Raw genomic sequence first — 24,167 nt, 5'->3', positions numbered from 1 at the left:
GTCCATTCTCATCATTCTCATCAGTCAGTGCTAGTAATCTTATAATATTTCCAATCACCTAATCATGATCTCAAATTAGTTTATTCTTTTCTAGTGGTGATTAAATGAAAGTGACATTGTTGTCTGAAAGTCAGTAAGAAGAGTTTTATTCAAATCTTTCCCGAGGATGTTCTGCAAGCAGTATAATTTCTTTCCAATATTTGTGTGTGCATACTTGTATATTTATATAGTGCTGCACATTGAAAAGAGAAAGTCAAAAAGGGAATAAAAAGTAAAACCATCAGCCAGAGGTGGTGGTACACGCCTGTGATCTCAGTACTTGAGAGGCTGAGACAGAAGGATCGTGGGTTCAAGGCCAGCTTCAGCAACTTAGTGAAGCCCTCAGCAACTTAGTGAGAACTTGTTTCAAAATAAAAATAAAATAGAGCTATAGGTGTATCTCAGAGGTGGAACACCCATGGGTTCTATCTCCAGTACCACTGAAGGAGGAGAAGGACAAGGAGGGAGGAGGGGGAGGAGGAGGAGGAGGAGGACGAGGAGGAGGAGGAGGACGAGGACGACGAGGAGGAGGAGGAGGACAAGGAGGAAGAGGAGGAGGAAAAGGACAAGGAGGAGGACAAGGAGGAAGAGGAAAAGGAAGAGAACAAGGAGGAGGAGGAGGAGGAGGAGGAGGAGGAGGAGGAGGAGGAGGAAGAGGAGGAGGAAAAGGACAAGGAGGAGGACAAGGAGGAAGAGAAAAGGAAGAGGACAAGGAGGAGGACGACGAGGATGAGGAGGAGGACAAGGAGGAAGAGGAGGAGGAAAAGGACAAGGAGGAGGACAAGGAGGAAGAGAAAAAGGAAGAGGACAAGGAGGAGGAGGAGGAGGAGGAGGAGGACAAGGAGGAAGAGGAAAAGGAAGAGGACAAGGAGGAGGAGGAGGACAAGAAGGAGGAGGACGAGGACAAGGACAATGAGGAGGACAAGGAGGAAGAGGAGGAGGAAAAAGACAAGGAGGAGGAGAAGGAGGACAAGGAGGAAGAGGAAAAGGAAGAGGACAAGGAGGAGGATTAACTATCACATTTACATGGAAGGATAGAAACATTTGGAACAAGGGATGAAACAACTAGATTTCTTCTTGATGACCACTTTATTCCCAAATTAAGTTAACCATCATCTTTCCCTGCATCCTGACCAGTAAGATTTTTTCTGTATAAGCCCAGCGATGTGATTTATTAAAAGAATTTAAGTTGCATTTGTAAGCCTTACAAGAATCTGAACTGAGAATGCCAGCGATTTCTGGTCAACTTATCTTTTTTTTTTTTAAACTCTGGACATTTATGTATGTGGCTCCCAGCCTATTTGCATTATACATCAGTTACCAGAATAGATCTGCCAGGAAGTTTTGAAATTCAAGGACAGATAGGCCCCTTTCTCGGTTAAGTCATAACTCCAGACCTACACATTAGCTCAGCGAGACCTTAAAGCTTTTGCAATGAGCATGTTGAAATACATGGGTCACTCACTTCTAGCTTCCAGGAGAGTTCAGGAAAAAGACTTAGGGTACAGAATTGCAAAAGTGTATGATTTCTCACAGAGGAATGAGATCTGACGCAGCAGAGCAAACTGCAGGCATTTAATAACAGATGTTAATGTAAAAATGGGAAAACCGTGGCCTCACACAGTTATATGACCCACGACCTACAAAATATGTCATCACAAAGTCTGTAAGTTATCACAATTTCTGGATTCTTCCACTGTTAACCCTTGCACCTATTTTAATGTAAAATAATTCTGAATCTGAATAGATGATCAGGTCAATCGCGAGACATTTTGTTTTTATGCAAAATAACGCATTTTCCTACCATAAAAGTATAAGTACAGGTTCTCTGACTTGTTATATTGTCTAATGATATCTTCAAAAATAGTTTTAGACATGTTTGTTCCTTTTGTCTGGGAAATTAAATTTGTATTTGCCTTTTAGAGGTCAAAACTGAAGCTGATATTTTAGAACACCAGCTGCCAATTTAAGTCCTGAATCTAGAAAATAAGTATTTCCAAATAATCTGATCCCATTTACATAAAATTAAAACTTTATTACTCCCCAGCATCCCACCATCAACCACTCACTCCTCAGACTTTCTCATCTGCAGGTTCAAAATCATCCTTGGCACTTGGCACTTGTAATTGAAAGATCTTGCAACGGGCGTGTGAGATTATCTGGATCTCATGGAAGCAAAGTAAACTGATAATGCATTTCTCTTACAATAATCCACAATATCTGTTTCTAAACAGTCTTATTTAACTTGAATCGATTTTGCAAATTTGGGCCATTTCTGATCTTTCCCATCTTTTACAATCGTTCCAATTGGTTCATTTTCTTCTTGATCCTAGGAATGATGCACATTATCCTCAGGCACAGGAAGGAAATGTGGTGGTGAGGAAACGACAGCGACCCGACGCAACACAAATTTCCCCCGATGGATTCCCAGCGAACAAGAGACAAAATGTCAGACGCGGATGTGCCAAAACATTTACTGAAAGTTTTCAAAATCTCCAAAAATGTTACAAAATGTGAACAAACAGCAAAACTGATGACAGATTACACATTAGAAACTAACATCTGGGTTAGGTCTAGGGAGGCGTAGAGGAAATAAGAATACCTATAAGCATTGGCTTTTTAAAGCACTGAATTAATTAGGTTCTTTTATACATATGATCTTATTTGGTCCTGTTCAGAAAAAATTAACCAGGCTTGAAAACTGGGGGGAAAAGATACGGTAAAGCACGATGGGGCTAGATCATCACACTCTCTTGGGAAATGTACTTTTGTTTGGCTAATGATTCCACAAGGACCAGATTAAGGAACCTGTAAAGTTAGAGGATGATTTTAGCATGATGATTTATCATTGCTTTCTGGTAGAAAAATTTACCTTCAACATTATAGTTTATTTCCCTAACCAAGACATTAATTAAGTTTATATCTTTCTTAGCAGTCTCATTTCATGAACGCCTTCCCCACTGACTACTACGATTTTAGCTTTTCATATTCTCTTCAACTTGCTGTTACCTGGATGATGAGTTAGCTAAAACTGAACTCATATATCCATATAAGAATTATTTTTTAGTGATTTGAGAATTTGTGCTTTGACAATCATCAACCATATGAGGTAGACAGGATATCCTTATTTTAAGGAGGAAGAAACTGAGTCTCAGAGAAGGCACTTTACCTGCCCCAGGTCATGGAGCTAAGATATAACAGAGCCGACTAAGACAGGAGGGTCGCAGGTTTGAAGCCAGCCTCAGCAATTTAGCAAGACCCTGTTTCCAAGTTAAAAATAAAAAAGAGAGAGCTGAAAGTGCAGCTCAGAGGTATAATGCCCCTGGGTTCAATCCCTAGTATGGATGGAGGAGAGAAGAGGAAAAAGAGGAGAAGGAGAAGAAGAAGGAGAAGGAGGAAAAGGAGAAGGAGAAGGGGGAAAAGCAGGAAGAGGAGGCAGGAGAAGGAAGATCTGAAATTTGAATACATATCTATCTGAAAACTTTTACAAGAAACACACTAGTGTCTCACACATGTAAAGTAAAAACTGGGCTGAAACATCTCCAAAATATCAGCCTCATTTATGTATATGCGTTTATATGTTTGAATTATAAACATGACAGCTGGATATCAAGAGTGACCAACCCTAGAGACCTAGGGTTTTCACATTTTTAAAATTGGAAATGTTGAAATTATTTGTCCAGACACTATATGGAATACTATCATGAAACTGAGAAATCCCATGGCTTTGCTGATTCTATTAATGATCTGGATGCTGATCAGCAAATTATCACTGAGGTTGTTCTAGAAGTTCTCGAAACATAATTAAAATACTTACTAGAGAGCCACTCTGACATTTCACGAACATGCCTCTGCTTAACAGAGTCTGCGAGCTTTTTGAATAAATTTGACCAAATTACCAGCCCACACTGCTGTAAAGATAGCCCATCTATTTTTGTCCCTAGAGTGGCAGAAAAACAAGGAACAGTTAGCCGTGGCGGTGCATGCCTGTAATTACAGTACTTGGGAGGCTGAGACAGGAAGGTGGCAGGTTCAAGGCCAGCCTCAGCAACTTAGCGAGCCCCTCAGCAACTTGGCAAGAACCTGTTTCAAAAGAATAAAAAAGGGGTAGGAGTAGGGGTATAGCTTAGAGGTAGAATACTACTGAATTCAACCCTCAGTACCAAAATAAAACAAACAAAAAAGGAACATTTATAGGCTTTTCTATTCTTTGGACAGGTAAGTGAATTGCTGCCCCAGCTGAAGAGAAGGGTAGACCTCAAGATTAGAAAGTGGCGCATAACTCAGTCTAAAGACACCATAGAACACACGATGAGTCTTTTCTTGTGTGTACGTGGTACTGGAGATCGAAACTAGGGGCATTTTACCTCTGAGCTACACCCCCAGCCCTATTTTATTCTTATTGTGAAACAGTGTCTTGTTAGGTTGATGAGAGCCTTACTATTCGCTGAGGCTGTCCTCAAACCTGGGATCCTCCTGTCTCAGCCTCCCAAGAATGGGGATTACAGGCAGGTGCCACGTCGCCAAGCACACCGGGAGTCTTGAAAGGCAGCTCTGTACACATTTTCCCTGCAAACGAGGGTGCTTTTTAGCTTGTATGTATACTTGTGGAATGTACCCCTTCATCTGCCTGATGATCCATCCAGTTCTACGGCAGATTGACATGATATGCTCCATTGGTAAGAGTCTAAAGTTCAGATTAGTTGGTATCTAGGTTGAGTAAATTTGACTTATGTTATGAGGCTTTGTCCAATCACAAGCTGGATAGTGACCATGCATGCCCCTAATTTGACAGGCACTGACAGCCATATGTCCTTCATTTAATGAGGCGATCTAACCACTCAAGAGAGCAGCTCAATTTCAGCTCCAGCTGAAGTAAAAAGATAACCCTGGGGCCCAGATTCATCTTGACTCTTTCATAGTTTCACTGTTGAACCCTGACCAAAGCTGCTCACTGTGTCTGTGGTTTTCTTACAGAAATTTTCAATCCAGCTAGTGCTATTATAAAGTGTCTTTTCCAACCCCAATGTTGGGGGCGGGTTTTTAGCTCGCATGTTTTTTCCAGATGTAATAAGCTCTCCGTAGCCCTCTTGGTGAGCAAAAGCGTATCCGGACCTTCTGGAGCTGGACCTGCGAGTCTGAGGTCTTCGGCTGTTTGGGGGCCTTGCCCTCTTTTGAGTCTTCTGCCACCTGCGTATCTGTTAAAGAAAAAAAAAACAAAAACAGAGCAAGATGAGGCTCCAAACGCCATGGCCAGCCAGTGAGTTGCTTCATAAAGTGAAATGTCCTTTCAGTAAAGTTACACTGGCAATACTCACCTTCATTACAAAAGAAAACTTTAAACCTAAAAACCAGAACATTTTCTGCCTAAAAGATCACACTCAGCACTGGTTTAATTTTTATCCTACCAGGAAACTGTCACAGCCAGGTGTGGTGGTGCACACCTATCATTCAAATACTTGGGAGGCTGAGACAGGAGGGTCACAGGTTGTAATACAGCCTTAGCAATATAGGGAGACTCTCCGCAATCTAGTGAGATCCTGTTTCAAAATAAAGAAGGGCTGGGGACATAGCTCTAGAATTCCCCTGGGTTTAATGCCAGGAGGAAGGAAGGAAGAAAGAAGGAAGGAAAGAGGAAGGAAGAAGGAAGGAAAGAGGAAAGAAGGGAGGGAGGGAGGAAGGGAGGGAGGGAGGGAGGGAGGGAGGGAGGGAGGAAGGAAAGAGAAAGGAAAGAATACTATGGTATAAATAAGAACTGTAGTCAAGCATGATGGTGCACACTTGAAATCCCAGTACTTAGGAGGCTGAGACAGGAAGATCACAGGTTTGCAGCCAGCCTCAGCTACTTAGGCCCTTTGCAACTCAGTAAGACCCCATTTCAAAATAAAAAATAAATAAAATCAGGTAGGGGAGGGAGTGTAGCTAAGAGGTAGTATGCTTCTGAGTTTGATCCCCAGTACCACCAAAATAAACAAACAAACAAGAACTGTACAGATAAATTTCGCTCTTATCTCCATCTCCTATAAGTTGTATATTACAATTATATATCAGTGTCAATATCTTAATTGTAAAATATAATCATATCTATATATTATATCTATACATATATATGTGTGTGTGTATATATATATATTCAGTACTGAAGATAAAACCCAGGGCCCCCACCTTCTAGGAGCATATTTTAATATAGAAATATTTTCTATATTAAATCAGCATAACAATCATCATTTATAGTCTTTTTTCAATATTTTAGAAAACCTCTGGACTAAACAGTTATCAGGAGAATATTTTAAAAAGTAGAGTCAATTTCTTTTAACCCTTAGCCGAGCATGGTGGCACACACTTGTAATCCTAGCATTCAGGAGGCTGAGATCAGAATGATTGTGGTTCGCCAACAGCCTCAGCTACTTAGTGAGGCCCTTTGCAACTCAGTGAGACACTGTTTCCCAATAAAGAATAAAAAATAGAACAAGGGGTGTAGCTCAGAGGTAGAATACCCATGGGTTTCATCCCCAGACCCACAAAAATAAAATAAAATTTTTTTAACCCCTGTGGTAGGTCAATGTATCATTGGACTTTCAGGGTATTGTTTTATTCTGGAGTGTTTGCAGGTGTGTGGGTGTGGTCTTTTGAAAGATCATCTGGGTAGGTTTCCAACATTTCTTTCATTTCACTGTACAGCTGAGAAAAAGACCAGAGGTTCGGTGTAAGTGACCTGTTCTCTAATTTGGCAAGTTGCTTAGATTCTGACTTTTATCACAAGAATGTTATTAACCAGAAAATCACAAACAGACTTAACATAAAAAAAATAAGCGCATCTTTCACTGTTTGGTTTATCTTTTGGAGTCTTTTCATACTTTGGCCCCAGAAAATGAGGGACATGAGAATAGTTCTACCTCAGTTTCCCCCAGCATCACTGACCTGGTCCCACTGCCCTCCATTAAACATTTCTCCTTTTCTCATGATACGGCTACAAAGATATCTCTGCTTTTTCTCTCCTTTGCTTTTTGTATCTGAGTTCTGAACTCACCTCACATTGTTTTGTTCAAATTCCTTTTCTCATGAAATACTGCCTATGTTCCCATTAATTCCCTGGTTTAGGTATGTCTATAATCTTTTTTTTTTCAGTACTGAGGGTGGGCATTCCAAGTTATACCCCTGGCCCTAGTTTTTATTCTTTATTTTGAAACCAGGTCTCACTGTGTTGCAAAGGGCCTCACTAAGTAGCTGAGGCTGGCCACGAACCGCGATCCTCCTGTCTCAGCCTCCCCAGTGCTAGGATTGCAAGTGTGCACCACCATGCCGGGCTCTAGGCATTTCTATAATTAGTTCCTCTTATTTTTCTTCTATTTCCCAACCCATTCATCATGCTGATATTCCCTTCTTAAATCTGTTCCAAAGGAAACCTCTCCCCCACGTTTCTAACCTGCTACCGCGTCTCTACAGACACTTAGAGCCCCTTTGGCTTTCATCTTGCTTGTCTCCTTTTTATTGCATCCTTACTTGCTCTCAGGTCAGTAACTTCCCCTACAGCTTGCCTTCCTTATAGAACAGTTGTCCGAATGATTTCGGGGTGCTTCTTTCTTTAAAAGTCATATTTTTAAAACACCCAGACTAACTTGTAAAATTGCTCTCCACCCGCATTGAGTCTAGATGCTTCTTCTACTCACTGGTGTTTGGGACCAGTATGTTCCAGATGTGGACGGTGCTATCGATCCTGACGTGATGCTATGCACCCATGGGTGTGGGCCCAGGGGAATGTCATGAGCCCTCCCCTGGGCTTCTCATCAGACAAAGAAGAACACCGTCCGAAGAGCCGAGGAGTCAGCATCACTGCCACGTACCTGATCACTCAAGGTCGGGTATAGATCTGTCTTCAAAAACCGGAACACCACCACTGGCATAACTGAAGCCACTGTTGTTAAGAGAATCACAAGCCAGATGCACTTCTGGGTCAGAGAATGCCATGCGTTGCCTGTCAATGAAGAAAAATGCATGCTCTGGTTACAAATAGGACTGAATAATTTTTAACAGGTGCTTTGTCTGTAAGGGTTTTCATGAAGTAATGAGGTTTGGACTTTATAGGAGAATCACTGAGTGTTACCCTAGTTTATAGTGTGTTCGGGGGTAATGGGGAGAAAGCAAAGATGACAGCCTGATCTTCACTCACCAGCCTGAGCCAAAAATTCTTCAACTGAGGCTCGGTCCAGCTGAGCACAGATCTCTCTGCCAGCCTCGAGACCCCTGAGCTGCAGAGCAGCCATTACCGTTCAAAGGTACATTTATCCAGGCATGGTGGCACAAGCCTGTAATCACAGTACTTGGGAGGATGAGACAGAAAGATCGCAGGTTTGAGACCAGCCTCAGCAATTTAGCCAGACCCTTAGGAAATTGGCGAGACCTTGTTTAAAAATTAAAAAATAACATAGGGCTATGGATGTACCTCAGAGGTAAAACACCCAGGGGCTCAATCCCAGTACCAAAAAAGACATATTTTTTATGGATTTGTGAATAAGAAGTTATCATAGCAAAACAATAACTGTCTTAATGAAGGCTTAATCTCAAATACTGTTCTTGCTGACTATGTCATAAAAGGTGAGCTTTCTCTATGGTAAGGCCAACCTTTTAAATTCCAGGCAACAGCCCCAGAAAACCTGCCTCAAAGGGACTCACTAAGTCTTTGATGATCTCTTGACTATGAGATACTTCAGGTTCCAAGGAGATCAGGGAGGCTCTTGGGTTGCGAAGGGAGCGTCTCCCTCCCTGGGAGACCACAGATGCAGCTACCCAACATGCCAGAACAACAGGGCAGCCGAATTCACTTCCAAGCCGGAAGCCATTTTGATACCTTATATGTACACCTCCAAAACTTTGAAGTTTGTCAAAACCAGGCAATAAAGCTCAGTACGACAGACTGAGGAATCCCATGGAAAGAAACCGGCCCTGCTTATACCACCAAAACAAACTTGTGTCTCCACTCATTTTTCTAGGGCTCTATCATGATACCTCTGAGTATCTAGCTCCCCTATCCCAGGGCTCCAGGGCTAACACCATTCAAAGGGGCTTTTTAATGGGTGAGGGGGTAGGAAGGCTTGGGTCTGCTTTTCTAGATTTGGAAAGTAAAGATTGCCGACCAAAAAGCAGCTGATTCCAGTTGCCCTCAGTCATGGGCAGAAACCAACTTGACTCAATAAATTATATGTCTTTTGAGCAACTTGAGGCACTGTACCCCCAGGCAAGGCTGGAAAAGACAAGCTTCGCTTTAAAACCACAGTCCTGCTGGCTGCTGGTTACTAAGGATAGAAAAATGTCTCCCAAACCCCAATGTTGATCTAACGTTTGTAAAGTCTCATTGGAGCTTGGTAATTAATTCCTGGAATGGCGTATGCTAAGCTGAAAAGAGGTCCCCGAATAAAATACTTTCTCTGGTTGAGGCATTCCAGCTCCATTGTGCATGTTAGAATTCTCTCCTAGAACTGGGAGCCTTCTAGTGAATGCACTGATTTGGCAAGCAAATAGATAAATAAAACAGGACTGTAAAATACTTTGGTCTTTCTTTCTTAATCGGCTTATTCTTGTTCATAATCGACATGCCCCTACATGAGTAGGATTTTTTGGTATACAAAAAGTCTTACCATTGTGCATTAAGTGAGAGTGGTACAATTCTAAGACTTCCATGGACATGTAGGGAAAGGTAAAAGTTGAAGAGTAATGTTCTGCCGGGCGTGGTGGCGCACGCTTGTAATCCCCGCGCTTGGGAGGCAGAGACAGGAGGATCGCGCAGGTTCGAAGCCAGCCACGCGCGCTGGCTTAGGAGACCCTGTTTCCAAATAAAAATGTAAAAATAGGTCTGGGAGTGTAGCCCGGAGGTAGAAGGGCTTCCAGGAACCCCAGTACCCCCCCAAAAAAAGAGTAATGTTCTTAAACATACATGTGCATTAAAATGGAATTAGAGTTTCGGGTACTTTGACATCAGTGGGAATGTCTAACCTTAGAGTTGGTGCTATTATGCTCTCTATATAAATCAGTCTTCCAAGAATGTTTTCTAGACTGAGATATTAAGTAGTGGATCAAAATCTCAGTCTCCCTTGATTGAGCTCAACGGGATTATCACCATGTATCTCTCTTCTATAGTTTGTTCAAATGAACCCAGAAAATTACTGTTTCATACGTATCTCACACTCACTAGAAAATTAAAATCTTCTGAGAACATATACTGGTAGCCCTCTTGTGGTAGCCCTCTCGTGGGTTCAGTGGGTTTGCTGAGAATCGTGTTGGAATGTGGACTGCATACTTCCTACGCACAACAGGTGTACTATTTGTAGAATAATAATCTTTCAAGGTTTCAAGAAATTTTAGAGGGTCCTTTGTTACCCATTTGATGTTCAAATCCTTCTGCAATGTCTCCAACCAGTCATCAAGTCACATTTGCTTGATAACAACCATCACAATCAACATTTATTGACAAATAATACTTTATATGTATTACCTCATTTAACCCTCATAAATTTTCAATGAATATAGAAACTATTAATATCTCTAGTTTATAAATGAAGACATGATATTGTGGAGAGGGAAAGAAACTTTCCCTTGGCTGTCTACACAGCCTACTCTTCAAGCCACTTATAGGCTAATAGTCCAGCAATCTGTAAGACTCTAATTTATACATCATTTCTTTCCTAAGTGCCAATAAGTCCTGTGAGCAAACTTTGGCAGATATATTGGCGATGGCATAACTTAAATGAGAAAGTGTAGCATTTATTTTTCTTATATACAAGTTTCTTTCTCATCTACAAAACTTTGTGCCGGCCTTCATGTAGCCCCATGGGTGTGAGCCTATTACATCTAAGCTACTGGGAGCTTGTAAGCTGCTATCACATTTAACTTCTGCATGTGGCAAGGACAACAGAAACTGCTTTTCCAGAACCTCTTTCAAGTCCAGAAGCCTTCAAATGCCTGGCTCAATTAATGCCTGGGAAAAGGATCATTGGTCCTTCCCAGCCCCTTCCAACACAAAAAGTAAATTACAAAGTGCATGGCAGGGGGACACTAGCCCACCCCCCTGCCCCAGAAAGTAGGATACACTTACCAACAAACGGAAACTGGTTTGGGAAGATTCTAAAGATGCCATTACTGTGCATCGTAAACAAAATGGAGAAATAGGTAGCAATGCTGCCCCAGATGAAGACGTGATTAATGACCGTCCAGTAACTGGTATCCAAGGCTATCTGTGAATCAGTGCAAAACGGAGGTCATTGAGGAATAAAACACCATTTCATTTCACCCCCATGAAAGTTCCCCAGGACTGCTCTCTGGCAAAGATTCAACTGTTTAGGTACCCAGGACAGCAACAGACACCTTCCCTTTCTGCACACACAGGAGAACTGACTTTGCTTGATATTCTTATTAGACGGTTGATTTTACAACTTCTATATGCAGGTCATTGTATTTTCCAAGTGCAAGGCAGTATCGAGTGATAAAATGTTGAGCTTTTCAGTGAAAAAAAAAACACAGAATGGTTTTATCATTGTTCTAAACTGCTCTCAAAACGTTTCCACTGGAAAAAATTCTGTACTGAACAGATAGAACAATTTATAATCTACACATAAATTTTATGATCTATACATAATTTTTTACACATTTCCTAATGTATTACATAAATGGTCACACAAACGACCATTTGACACATACAGAAACTTTGTTTACCTAAATATTCAAACTCATTTTGAAGATCTGTTCCTTACACTACTCAAGGCATAACAAATAAAAAACCTTAATCCTCTTTGGCATAAAATTCAGAAACTGAAATTCAGAGTGACCTGTGACCATGTCACAAGTCCTTCTACCTTCCAGTCACTTGTTGTGACAGCTCAGCTAAGATTGATGTGCTGCTAGAAAATCAAGACAACTATGGTAATCTTTGTATATTTGAACTCTCCAGAGGAATAAGAGGAGGTTCTAGTATCATTATTTGCAAATCAAAGGTCCAAGTATTCTAAGTCCAAGTGTAGGTTTGCATTTCTCGTGAGTCTAATGCAAAACCACAGATTTCCTTTCTGCCCAAGGGGACCCTACTTATAAAGATTCCCCACAGCAGGTAAACACATATATCCCCTTCCCATATGTAGCTTACATGCTTTAAAATACTGTCCTTTAATACTCCTTTAAAAGGAGACTGCTAGCAGTCTTGTATGTGAACTACAGGGATTAGAAAAGAACAGCCTTTTCTCTCCTCAAGAGGCCTGAAAATAGAGCCCCGCCATCATGGCTCAGCCAAGAGCTGCTATATTTCTAGTTCATTTGGCTGCCAGGACATTAAGCCAAAGTCTCCTCCTCTGTCTTCCACCACCTGTCAGCTCATCAACATTAAGCACCAACAATAGCCTGATCTGTGTGGCTAAGAGAAGGCAAAGAAAACCCATAACCCATGTAAAGGGCCTCAACTATGAAAACAAGAGCAGGTGGCTCCAGTTGAAGCAGAACTAATCGAAGAGGCAGACAAGCATCATCACAACCTAATGCAGCAAGACCGCTCGAGGATATGCAATTAGATGACGGGGGGGAAAAGAATCTTGGAAAAAGTAGGAGTTCTGAAGTTGAAAATTTCATAGAGGAACCAAGTTAGAAGAGTCACCAATGAGAACAGAATTATTAATATCCTGGAATAAACAAATGGAAATAATATCTCACAAAAGGGAACAAACCTTTGAAGAAATAGAAACGATTTGCAAATCTATAGATGTCAGGTCCATGAAATATGTCAGATCCATAAGCCTGATATACGATTAATGACAGTTCAGGAGGAGGAAAATGAATAAGGAAGTAGCAATCAAAGAAATGACAGAAGAAAACCGCTCTGTGACAACAAATAGTATAAATTTTCCGATGGAGAGGGCCCTCTAAATCCTAGGCAGACTAATGAAAAAAGATACATTCTGGTGACATTTGTAAAGTCCAAGGTAAAGAACACGAGATTTTTATTTTATTTTATTTTATTTTATTTACTTTTGGTGGTGGTGGTACTGGGGTTCCTGGAAGCCCTTCTACCTCGGGGCTACACTCCCAGACCTATTTTTACATTTTTATTTGGAAACAGGGTCTCCTAAGCCAGCCCGCGTGGCTGGCTTCAAACCTGTGCGATCCTCCTGTCTCCGCCTCCCAAGCGCGGGGATTACAAGCGTGTGCCACCATGCCTGGCGAACACGAGATTTTTAACAGAGAAGATATTACCGAGAGAGAGAGAGAGAGAGAGAGAGAGAGAGAGAGAGAGAGAGAATCAACCTGAGATCGATCTGTCACAGTGAGTGAAATGGGGATTTAATAAAACAACAAAGTTCCTAAAGAAAAAAATCTATGACTTAAGACTCTTATTCTCATCTAGTATATTATTTTGATGTAAAAAAGAACAAAAACTTTGGGCTCAAATTGCAACATCTAAGTACCCTTTCTGAACAAATTACTCAAAGATATTATTATAACCAAATAAAAAATCAGAACAAAGACCTCAAAATAGTGGAAGACAACATAAAAATGATGGTAAGCAACGATTCTCGTAAATTTAGTTATCTCTAAATGAGTAACAACATGAGTACAAGCTGCAGTGTTCATTTGGAAAGCATTTGGCAATGGTGAAAAATTAGTTCATGGAGCACTGAATAGCATCCTGAAACTAAAATTTAAAATCGTTAAGATGCAAAAGTTGAAGGTAAGAGTAATTACAGGGAAGGAAAAGTAAAATTAAAACATTTCTACAATTGCCTAGTTGTGGGGGGTGGGGTTGAGGAAAGATTCAGAAAAGGATAGGGAAATATTTGGTGAAGAATAAACATACTGTATGATTTTAGTGTATCAAAATGAAAATATAACTTTTAGTATGGGAAAAACAGAACCCATTAGTAAAACAGGAATACAGTCCTAAAACTTATGAAATATTCACAGGAATTTAGGTATTTTTAAACCACAATTAAGGCATCCAAGTATGGAAAAGGAAAAAATAGAAACAGAAAGAGTAGCAAAAAGAGAAAGCTAAAATACATGTTATTAAAATAAAAATGAGATCTGAAGGAAGTCATACTGAAACCTGTGTGCATGTCTGAACACAGACATATTTAAACAAACTTGAACACATCGCTAAACTGTATGTATGTATATATATATATATATATATATATATATATATATATTGTGTGTGTGTGTGTGTGTGTGTGTGTGTGTGTGTGTGTGTGTGTGTGTGGTACTGAGGATGGAATCCAGGGGCATTCTACCTCCAGTCTTGTTTTTTATTCTTTATTTTGAAACAGGGTCTCATTGAGTTGTAAAGGGCCTCTCTAGGTAGCTGAGGCTGGCTGGGAACCACAATCCTCCGGTCTCTACCTCCTGAATGCTGGGATTAAAAATATGCACTACCATGCCCGTCTCCCTATTTTATTTTTTATTTGGAAACAGGGTCTCCCTAATTTGCTGAGAGCTCACTAAGTTGCTGAGGCTAACTTCGAACCCATGATCCTCCTGTCTCAGCCTCGCAAGTACTGGGATTACAAGCGTTACCACACCTGGCTCGTAAATACTTTTTTGTTAAGTAAATATGACAATATTTATGAAAATTTAAAGTATATGTACTCTCTGACTATAAAGTGAAAAATAATAAAGTATCATTCTGCATACAGCAGATCATGAGTAAAATTTAGGAATTCGGATCCCCGAAATCTCTGTGCATGTATGTTTGTCTCATACTGAACCTCGCTATGATATATAATTGAAATGTACTAATAATTACCAGGCGTGGTGGCGCACGCTTGTAATCCCCACGCTTGGGAGGTGGAGACAGGAGGATTGCGCAGGTTCGAAGCCAGCCGCTCTGGTTTAAGAGACCCTGTTTTCAATTAAAAATATAAAAATAGGTCTGGGAGTGTAGCCCGGAGGTAGAAGGGCTTCCAGAAACCCCGGTACCACCAAAAAAAAAGAAAGAAAAGAAATGCACTAATAAAAGCATTTGTAAAAAAAAAAACTATCTGCCAGGTGTGGTGACCCATGCTTGTACTCTCAGTACTTGGGAGGCTGAGACAGGAGGATCACAGATTCACAGCCAATCTTAGCTACCTAGTGATGGTGAGGCCCTCCAAAACTTAGACCCTGTTTCAAAATAAAGACTAAGTTGGGCGTGGTGGTGCACACTTGTAATCCCAGTATTTGGGAGGCTGAGACAGGAGGATCATGGCTCGTGGACAGCCTCAGCTACAACTTAGTGAGGCCCTTTGCAATTCAGTGAGACCCTGTTTCAAAATAAAGAACATAAAATAGATCTGGGGGTATATCTCGGAGTTAGAATGCCCCTGGGTTCAACCCCCAGTACCGCAAAAAAAAAAAAAAGAATAAAAATAATCTGGAGGTAAAATGTCTGTGGGTTCAATCTCCAGTACCACAAAACAATAAAATAAAATAAAAAGAATTATCTGACACTACAGAAAATATATGTGCTGTTATCTATATTATAACATTACTTCAATAACCAAAAATACAAACATCTTGAATGTCTATCAATAGAAGACCGGCAAGTAAGTTGTTATATACCGATTATGAAATTTTGTGCAGCTATTAAAAACATTAAGATAGCTCTGAATGTATTGTATTTTTCTCACATATCTATGTGAGAAAAACATATTATAACATACTCTGCATAATTTTGATCCTATTTTGTTCATTGTGTGTGTGTGTATAGTATACTTGTTTCAAAGGAAAGGAGTTAAAGAAGGGGAGAAGAAATAGCTCATTTGTTTTTAAATACTTTTATGTTTTTGGAATAACCAATGTGCATATTAGAATTCAAAGACTATAAAAACTGATATTAAAAAAGAAAAGAAAGACAACTAAAATTTGGTGTATAGCATCACCAAGACCTAATATTTAAAACTGTAATTATAGACCATGGGGGTTGCCACCACAATGACAAGCCAATCTTAGTGAGGAAAGGATATAAATACCGCTGTCAAAATGAGCTTAATCACAGGATCCCTGAAAGTTATTATTCCATATATGAAAGACAGCAGGTTTTTATAGAAGCCAAAATCACCCAGCTTCAATGATTACAAACACTTACATACTGATGTTTGATAAAAGAGACATTTTCAGGACTTTCTGAAATTAATGGTAAGTAGTGATCTTCCCCAAAGAGCTAGACTATAATGGCAACAACTGGGATTCCATCCTAGTTGAATTTTTTTCCAGAGATAAATGCTTTATTCCTAAACATAACATAATATAAACCATGAACAACTGTGGTACTGGGGATGGAACTCAGGAGCATACTACCTTTGAGCTATACCCCCAGCCTCATTTTATTCTTTATTTTGAAACAGGGTCTCACTAAGTTGCAGAGGGCCTCACTAAGTTGCTGAGGCTGGCTGCGAACCTACGGTTCTCCTGTCTCAGCCTCGCAAAAACTGGGATTGGAAATGTATGCCACCAGGCCCAGCTTAAGATGACCTTCCGAGCAGCCACTGCCCGAGAGGATGGGGTCATCCAGGTGCTGCAGAAGGCTTGCGCAGAGCTGAAGTAGAGCCTGAGCATTTAAAGTAGTCTGACACTCTGAAGAATTCCTCTAGGAATTATAAGCTGTTCTTCTAAAGACCTTTTTTCCCTTCGATAAAGTCTATTAAAAGTTCAGCTAGGGAGGAAATGGGACATAGGAAGGATTCTAGACAAAGGAGAAGAAACCGTAAATGAGTGAAGAAGGTGATCAAACTGAGGGAGACGGGAGAGGGGAAGAGAGAAACACCTCAGTGGGCATGGGGTACATACACAAGCTTATCAAACCCATCACTGCGCTGAGCATGGGAAGGAGGGAGGGGGAACTGGAGGAGGGCCCGATGAGTGCCGTGCGCATGTATGCCTCTACCACCTTGAACTTCATCGAGATGGATGATTACAATGCACCAATAAAAAACTTAAAGTGTGGTAGGTGTGGAGAGATACAAGTCCATGTGTCTCAAACTTCAGACTTCAGGAAACAATGAAGAAAACATAGTACTGCCCGAGCTGAAATGTTTATACTGAGAAAAGACTCTGTGTTCCTCATCTTTTAAAACAGATTTTTTCCTCCCAGATCATTTAAGGAGGATATTGGTATCCTAGATGACTTGTCATGAAATAGAGATAGAGGCCATGAGTTCTCTGTAGCTACTACATATTTGGCAAGAGCCATACTTTCTACATACTTTTATAAGGAAAAGAGATCCACATAATTTCAGAACTAGAGTCAGGCAGGAAGCCTATATTCATAAGAGATTCTCCTCCTCCTCCTCCTCCTCCTCCTCCTCCTCTGCCTCCTCCCTCTTCTTCTTTCTTTCTCCTCTTCCTCCTCTTCATCATCACCTTCTTTTTTCTTTCTTCTCGTCTTCCTCCCCTCCTCCTCTTCCTCTTCCTCTTCTTCTTCCTCCTCCTCTTCCTCCTCATCTTCCTCCTCCTCCTTTCTTTCTCCTCTTCTTCCTCCTCTTCATCATCACCTTCTTTTTTCTTTCTTCTCTTCGTCTTCCTCCTCCTCCTCTTCTTCTTCCTCCTCCTCCTCCCCTTCCTTCTCCTCCTCCTCCTCCTCTCCTCCTCCTCCTCCTCCTCCTCCTCCTCCTCCTCCTCTTCTTCTTTTTCTTCTTCTTTTTCTTCTTCTTCTTCTTCTTCTTCTTCTTCTTCTTCTTCTTCTTCTTCTTCTTCTTCTTCTTCTTCTTCCCCTTTCTTCTCCTTTCTTCTCCTTTCTCTTTGTTACTGGGGACTGAACTGAGGGGCATTCTATCTCTGAGCTACACCCCCAGCCCTATTTTATTTTGAAACAGGTCCCACTAAGTTGCTGAAGGCCTCACTATGTTGTTGAGGCTGGCTTTGAACCTACAATTCTCCTGTCTCAGCCTCCCAAGTACTGGGATAACAAGCGTTTGCCACTCCACTCGGTTGACCTATTGCTTTCTGTGTAACAGGACTATAATCTAACCACCTTGCCACAGCCATTTTCTCATCTGTATATTTCATGGGACCACAGAGAAGGACTAAATGACACAGTGGGGTTAGCCCAGTGTCTGGCACAGCATCTATTTCATCTCTTTCTTTATGCTCATTGTAAGCTTTGTTTTCACATGTTCTGAAAATTTGTGTTTTCACCAGTCTCCCTGTAGTATAGAAGTCACTGTCCAAGCCAGGCATGGTGGCGCACACTTATAATCCCAGCATCTAAGGGGCTGAGACAGGAGAATTGTGATTCGTGGCCAGCCTCAGCTCCTTAGTGAGGCCCTTTGCAACTCAGTGAGACCCTATTTCAAAATAAAGAATAAATAATAGAGCTGGCAGTGTAGGTCAAAGGCTGAATGCTCCTGGGTTCAATCTCTAGTACTGCAAAAAAAAAAAAGTCACTATACAGTGACTAGTACTGCAAAAAAAAAAAAAGTCACTATTACAAGCGTGCACCACCACGCCCGTAATCCCCGTGCTTGGGAGGCAGAGGCAGGAGGATTGCGCAGGTTTGAAGCCAGCCGCATGCACTGGCTTAGGAGACCCTGTTTCCAAATTTAAAAAAATGTAAAAATAGGTCTGGGAGTGCAGCCCAGAGGTAGAAGGGCTTCCAGGAACCCCAGTACCACCAAAAAAAAAAAAAAAAAAAAAGAAAGTCACTATCCAAGATAATGCTGGAATCAGATAGGCTTGGGTTCTAGTGTTGGCTCTAGAACCTACTATGTGACCTCAGGAAAGTTACCCAACTTCTCTGAGCTTCATCTATAAAAAGAGAATGAAAACACCTACTGCATAGAGGCATTAGGAGGAGTAACTATAATGTAATATCATTCAGTGATAATGTCCTAGGTCCATTCCCCAGTGCCATACAGACTTTAGAAGGCCATCACAGCCAGGCCTGCTTTGATCAGCCAGGAGTAAGACAGGCATGTAATTAGGACAATCGGGAGAGTTGGTGACTTGATCAAATTCTTCTCACTTCCTTAGCTCAGTCTTAACCTCTGTCCTTGTATCCTTCTGCTCCAACACTCACTCCATACATCTTCACTTGTGTCTGGCATGCAGCTTCTGTTGGAAGTACAGGACCAAGAAAGCATCCCAGATACTAGAAACTTGGGTCCATCCTCACCACTGTGGCCCCAGGGAAGATCTTGGCCTGATTCTCTCCTATCCAGAAGGTTAGCCTCAGTTTCCTGGCTCTTTTAACTCCCTGGTGTCCAGAATTAATGTTAGGGGTGAGAGAGAGGACAGGGGGAAATCAGGAAGAGGAGAAACCCAGGGAATATCAATATGTGGATGAGATGAAGGGGATTCCATGCAAAGGGGTCCCAGTCCCTGAGAACTAAGACCCAGTGTAATACCCTAAATCAGTGATGGTCTGCTAAGAAGGGCACATGATTATACCCTGTGTCACAGCGAGGGTGATTACGTTGCATTACTTCCTGTCTAGACCTAGTCATCCTGCACCCGGGATAGTGTGCTGTAGGAAACCTCCCCCCGTGTCTTTATTAGAATACTCATACGTGATTATGTTAAAGGACAGTGGCATGGGAAATCAAACTCTTGGACCCTAGCTAAGCCTGCAACACAGTCACTGTGAAATCCTGGGCAAATAGCTTATTTTTTCAGGGTCCCTGATTGTTATATCGATTTTATTTAAAAATACACCTAAGCCAGGCCTGGTGGGACACATCTGGAACCCAATTTACTTGGGAGGCTGAGGCAGGAGGATGGTAAGTTCAAGGCCAGCCTGGGCAACCTAGTAAGATCACATCAAAATAAAAATTTTAAAGAGTTGGAGATATAGCTTCGTAGCATAGTGCTCCTGGAATCAATCCCCAGTGCCACACACACATGCACATACACAATACACATACACACTCACACACAAACACACAGCGATCTTAACAGGTAACATACAACCACCATTCTCACCAATTCTTTGATACTTCTCTCTCAGGAAAGTGAATCTTAATTTTCCCTTTGAATGCGGTTGTACTCACTGTTAGGAAATAGCAGACAAGGAAATATAGTTCACAGTAGAGAGACCTGGAAAACACTATGGCCACCCGTTAGTATCATCTATAATAAGCCACGATGCTGTCTTGCACTAAGTGGATGAGACATGAAGGGCACAGCACCTCTCTGAGATTCCTCCCCAAATTCACCTTAGTCTATTCCCAACAACGCATCAGACGACTTAAATGAGGAACATTCTACAAAACACCTGACTGCTACTCTTTAAAACATACGTCAATGTCATGGAAGACGAGGGAAGACTGTTGAGCTGTTAGAGACAGGAGACTAAGACAACATAGCAATTCAATGCAGTGTGGGATCCTGGATTGGAGGCTGGAACAGAAAAAGGTTATTAAAAGAAAAGTAAACGCCGGGCACGGTGGCGCACGCTTGTAATCCCCGCGTGTGGGAGGTGGAGACAGGAGGATCAGGCTGGTTCGGAGCCAGTCTCGTTGGCTAAAAAAAAGTACACTTCCTTATATCCTTGGGCCTAGAATTTCTACTTTAAGAACATATCTTTAGGAGATCACTAAAGAGTCATATAAAAAATCGTGCGTGTGGAAGTTTGCCACTGAGACATAGTCTGAAGCCAGGCAGTACTGAGGCTCTCTTTCCCTGCAGTCCCTTGTTTTTAAAGGTCTCTAAAATCTCACTCAACGTGCTTCATATTACATGGCTAGGTCAGTAATTCTACTAGACTCAGCACAGGAGGACTCTGATACTCACACTGGTTGGGAACTTATCATTGACACATTTGAAAACCAAACTATAGATAGAATTTCTAAACACATATCAGTTATAGTGATTCTTTCCCAGTAATGTTACACACCCAGCTGATTTTCTCTTTTTATGATGAGATCAGTAGAAGAAAATTTTATTTTCTAACACTTTCACCATTAATTCAACAGTCAAGAAATGTCCATTGTGTTTCTAGGCAATATCTTAGGCCCTGGATATATAGGAAGCATAAAATAGACATCTTCATTGCTATTGTGGTTAGATATACAATGTCCCCTGAAAGAGCTTATATATTGAAGTTCAAAGTTGATATAATTAAATCATGAAGGATATGATATCATCCACGAGTAAGTCCATTGTAATGGTTATTTTGGTTAGTAACCTGAGCGTGTGGGGTATAGCTGGAGGAGGTGGTTCACTGGAGGTGTGGCCCTGAGGACTGTGCTTGTGTCTTTGAATCCCTTTGCTTGATCTCTCTCTGGCTTCTGGCCTCCATGATGTAAGAACAGATAATTTTCTTTCATTCTCATTCTCATATTCTCTCTCTCTCTCTCTCTCTCTCTCTCTCTCTCTCTCTCTCTCTCTCTCTCATTCCTGCCATCATGCCCTAAGCTCTGCCAATGTAACCAGCCTGCCATGGGCTGAACCCCTGAAATCTCCAGAAATGTGAGCAGATAATCTTTCTTCCTCTATGGTGTTTTGATTATAGTAGTGAGAATGCTGAATGAACAACTGCCTTCATGAAACTTACAATCCAGACAACACAAGAGACATTAAACAAGAGGACAACAATACATGCTTACCATGGGATATGAGAGTTATAAGGTAAGAGAGGATAATTGGGATCTAAATTAAATAGGAGGGTCAAGAAAGGTCTCTCTGAAAAAAAAAATGACTTCTAGGGGAGGAATGTTCTAGGCATAAAAGAGGAAAAGCTAAGATAGGCAAGAGAATGGTGAATTCCAGGAACTAAGAGAAGCCTGTATGATAGGATTAGTGTGAGTGAAGAGATTAGAGGGATGGGTAGGACCTAGTGCCCTTGAGAAGACAGAAGCCAAAGACTGGATGTAAGAGGAATAAGGCCAATAAGGCCTGAACCAAGAGATTTGGATAACCCCACCCAAAACTTTGTGAGTGAGAGGTCGATGGTGACCTGGAGTCCACAGCATGAATCCCCTCCAAGGAAGCATGGATATGATGCTTATAAAATCTTGGCAATGAAAAGTAAAAATTTTTGATAGGTTATTTCAAAACTCTAAATGAAGGGGGTACAAAATTCTGTAACTTTATTGTGAATAAACAGCATTTATAAATGGGATTGTTTCTGTGGTTTCTCGGTTTATGAAAAAGAAGAAATGTAACTGTGACATCCAGTTGGAAGAACTGTGTTCTTTATTGAAACAGCTCCTAAATATAAAGTTATAGAGTTAATATAAAATCAGTGTTGACATCACTGGTACTGCTGTTATAGTATATAAGAAAAAATTCATTGGCAAGCAAAACGAAAAAGAAAAAAGATAGATAGAAATGTATAAATACCAACAAGTTTAATTTAATGGATAAAGTTAACCAAAATTTGTAGTTCTAAATGTATAGACCAGTTGCCTTGAAATCATTTAATGCCTGTCATATATCATACCTATTATGAATTCCCCATGTAATTTATTAGCCTTACTTACATAGTAGATAATATTAGGGACACTTTGAAGAAAGTTTTCTGTTTGCTTTTTCTTTCAGATTGGTCTTTTATCTCAGCTACTACCTCGCAAGTCACCTCTTGGAGCACTAAGTAACAGCCCTGAGCTGGCAGGAAATAAGTTTTAACCACTAAAAGATACTCTGTACACCTCACATCTCCTTCCTCTCTCCAGAAGGAGACCTGAGAGAATTTGAAATGTACTTTTGTGACAAAGATGAAATCACATGGCTCTTAACAGTTTGCTTAGTAATCAAAAGGCTACAAAATAAAAACAGAGGGTGCATTGCTTACTGTATTCATCAAGAGTTACAGATAATAACAGATTCGAATTTTTGTGAACACTACTTGGCATCTAATGATATCAAGTATCACTTGCTTTAAAAAGAAAAATGAAACACAACAAAAGATACCCATGAAAGAGGGTTAATGGAGCATCTAAAACTTTCCCCACCAGAAAAGCTTCCTTAAGCTTGAAACTTAGATATGCCACAGATAGAGCCCTGAGCCTCTTGAATACTTCCAAAGAAATGTATTGCCAAGTAAACTTCAGACCTTTCTTTAAAACCTGGTAGTTACTGAGTCTTATATAAATCCTGGAAACTTCCTCTTGTTATCATTGGGAACTTTTCAAACACAAGAAGTAAGCAGTAGTAGAATCATTTCTCTTTATGCACAGTCCCCGACCCAAAGAAGAGATTCCTTGTGAAGTTTCTACAAACACAAGATGAATCCCCCCACATCTGGTAATATATGTTAAAGCTATCTATTATTTATTTATTTATTTACTTATTATTTGGTGGTACTGGGGTTCCTGGAAGCCCTTCTACCTCCGGGCTACACTCCCAGACCTATTTTATGTATAGATATATATGTATATATATATATATTTTTTTTGAAACAGGGTCTCTTAAGCCAGCGCAGCTGGCTTCGAACCTGTGTGATCCTCCTGTCTCCCCCTCCCAAGCATGGGGATTATAAGCGTGCACCACCATGCCCGGCGTTAAAGCTATCTATTTTTTAAGAAGAAAACCCCATACTCTTTTTAGGATTACTTCTCCTGCCAACAGGTAAACAAAAATCAGCCAACAATAAACTGAAGTTTCCAGCATTATAAACCCACCAAGTGAATGTGTTTTCAGGAACACGGTTACCTGCAAACTGACCACGATGACCAGAGATGTGGCCATGGTAACTGCGAAGGACTGGTAGTCAGCGACATGCTGCCCGTTTTCTCCAGCCACGTTGTAAAAAGCCCCATAAGGGATGAAGAAAAGAGCCAATGAGGTGTAGATTCCATGTGCCACGCAGATAAAAAATTTATGCTTGTTAAAAAAGAGGTTCAGTTGTCCAGGTTCATAGAGCTGGGGACAGTCCATGCTGTTCTGGTCACTCACATCCTGTAAAGAGAGTGTAATTTCAGTCGAGAGAGTGAGGAAGAGTCACAGAGTCCCCATATTTTCTATCTCCAGAAATAGCAAATGCCTTTTTAAGCATTCTCTAGTGTGCACCACTCACTGGGCCAGAACATGACATCCTCTCATTTTCATTCTCATAATAACCTGGAAGATAATAAAATGATCCTTGTTTTACAAAGAAGGAACTTGAGTCTCCGAGAAAGGCTCATGAGAGGTCACACAGATCTGAAGTAGCAAAACCAGAGCTTGACTTGAACCCAGGTATT

This window comes from Muscardinus avellanarius, assembly GCF_963383645.1.
Source record: "Muscardinus avellanarius genome assembly, chromosome: 12".
Taxonomy (NCBI): Eukaryota; Metazoa; Chordata; class Mammalia; order Rodentia; family Gliridae; genus Muscardinus; species Muscardinus avellanarius.
Note: the sequence above shows the minus strand (reverse complement) of the source record.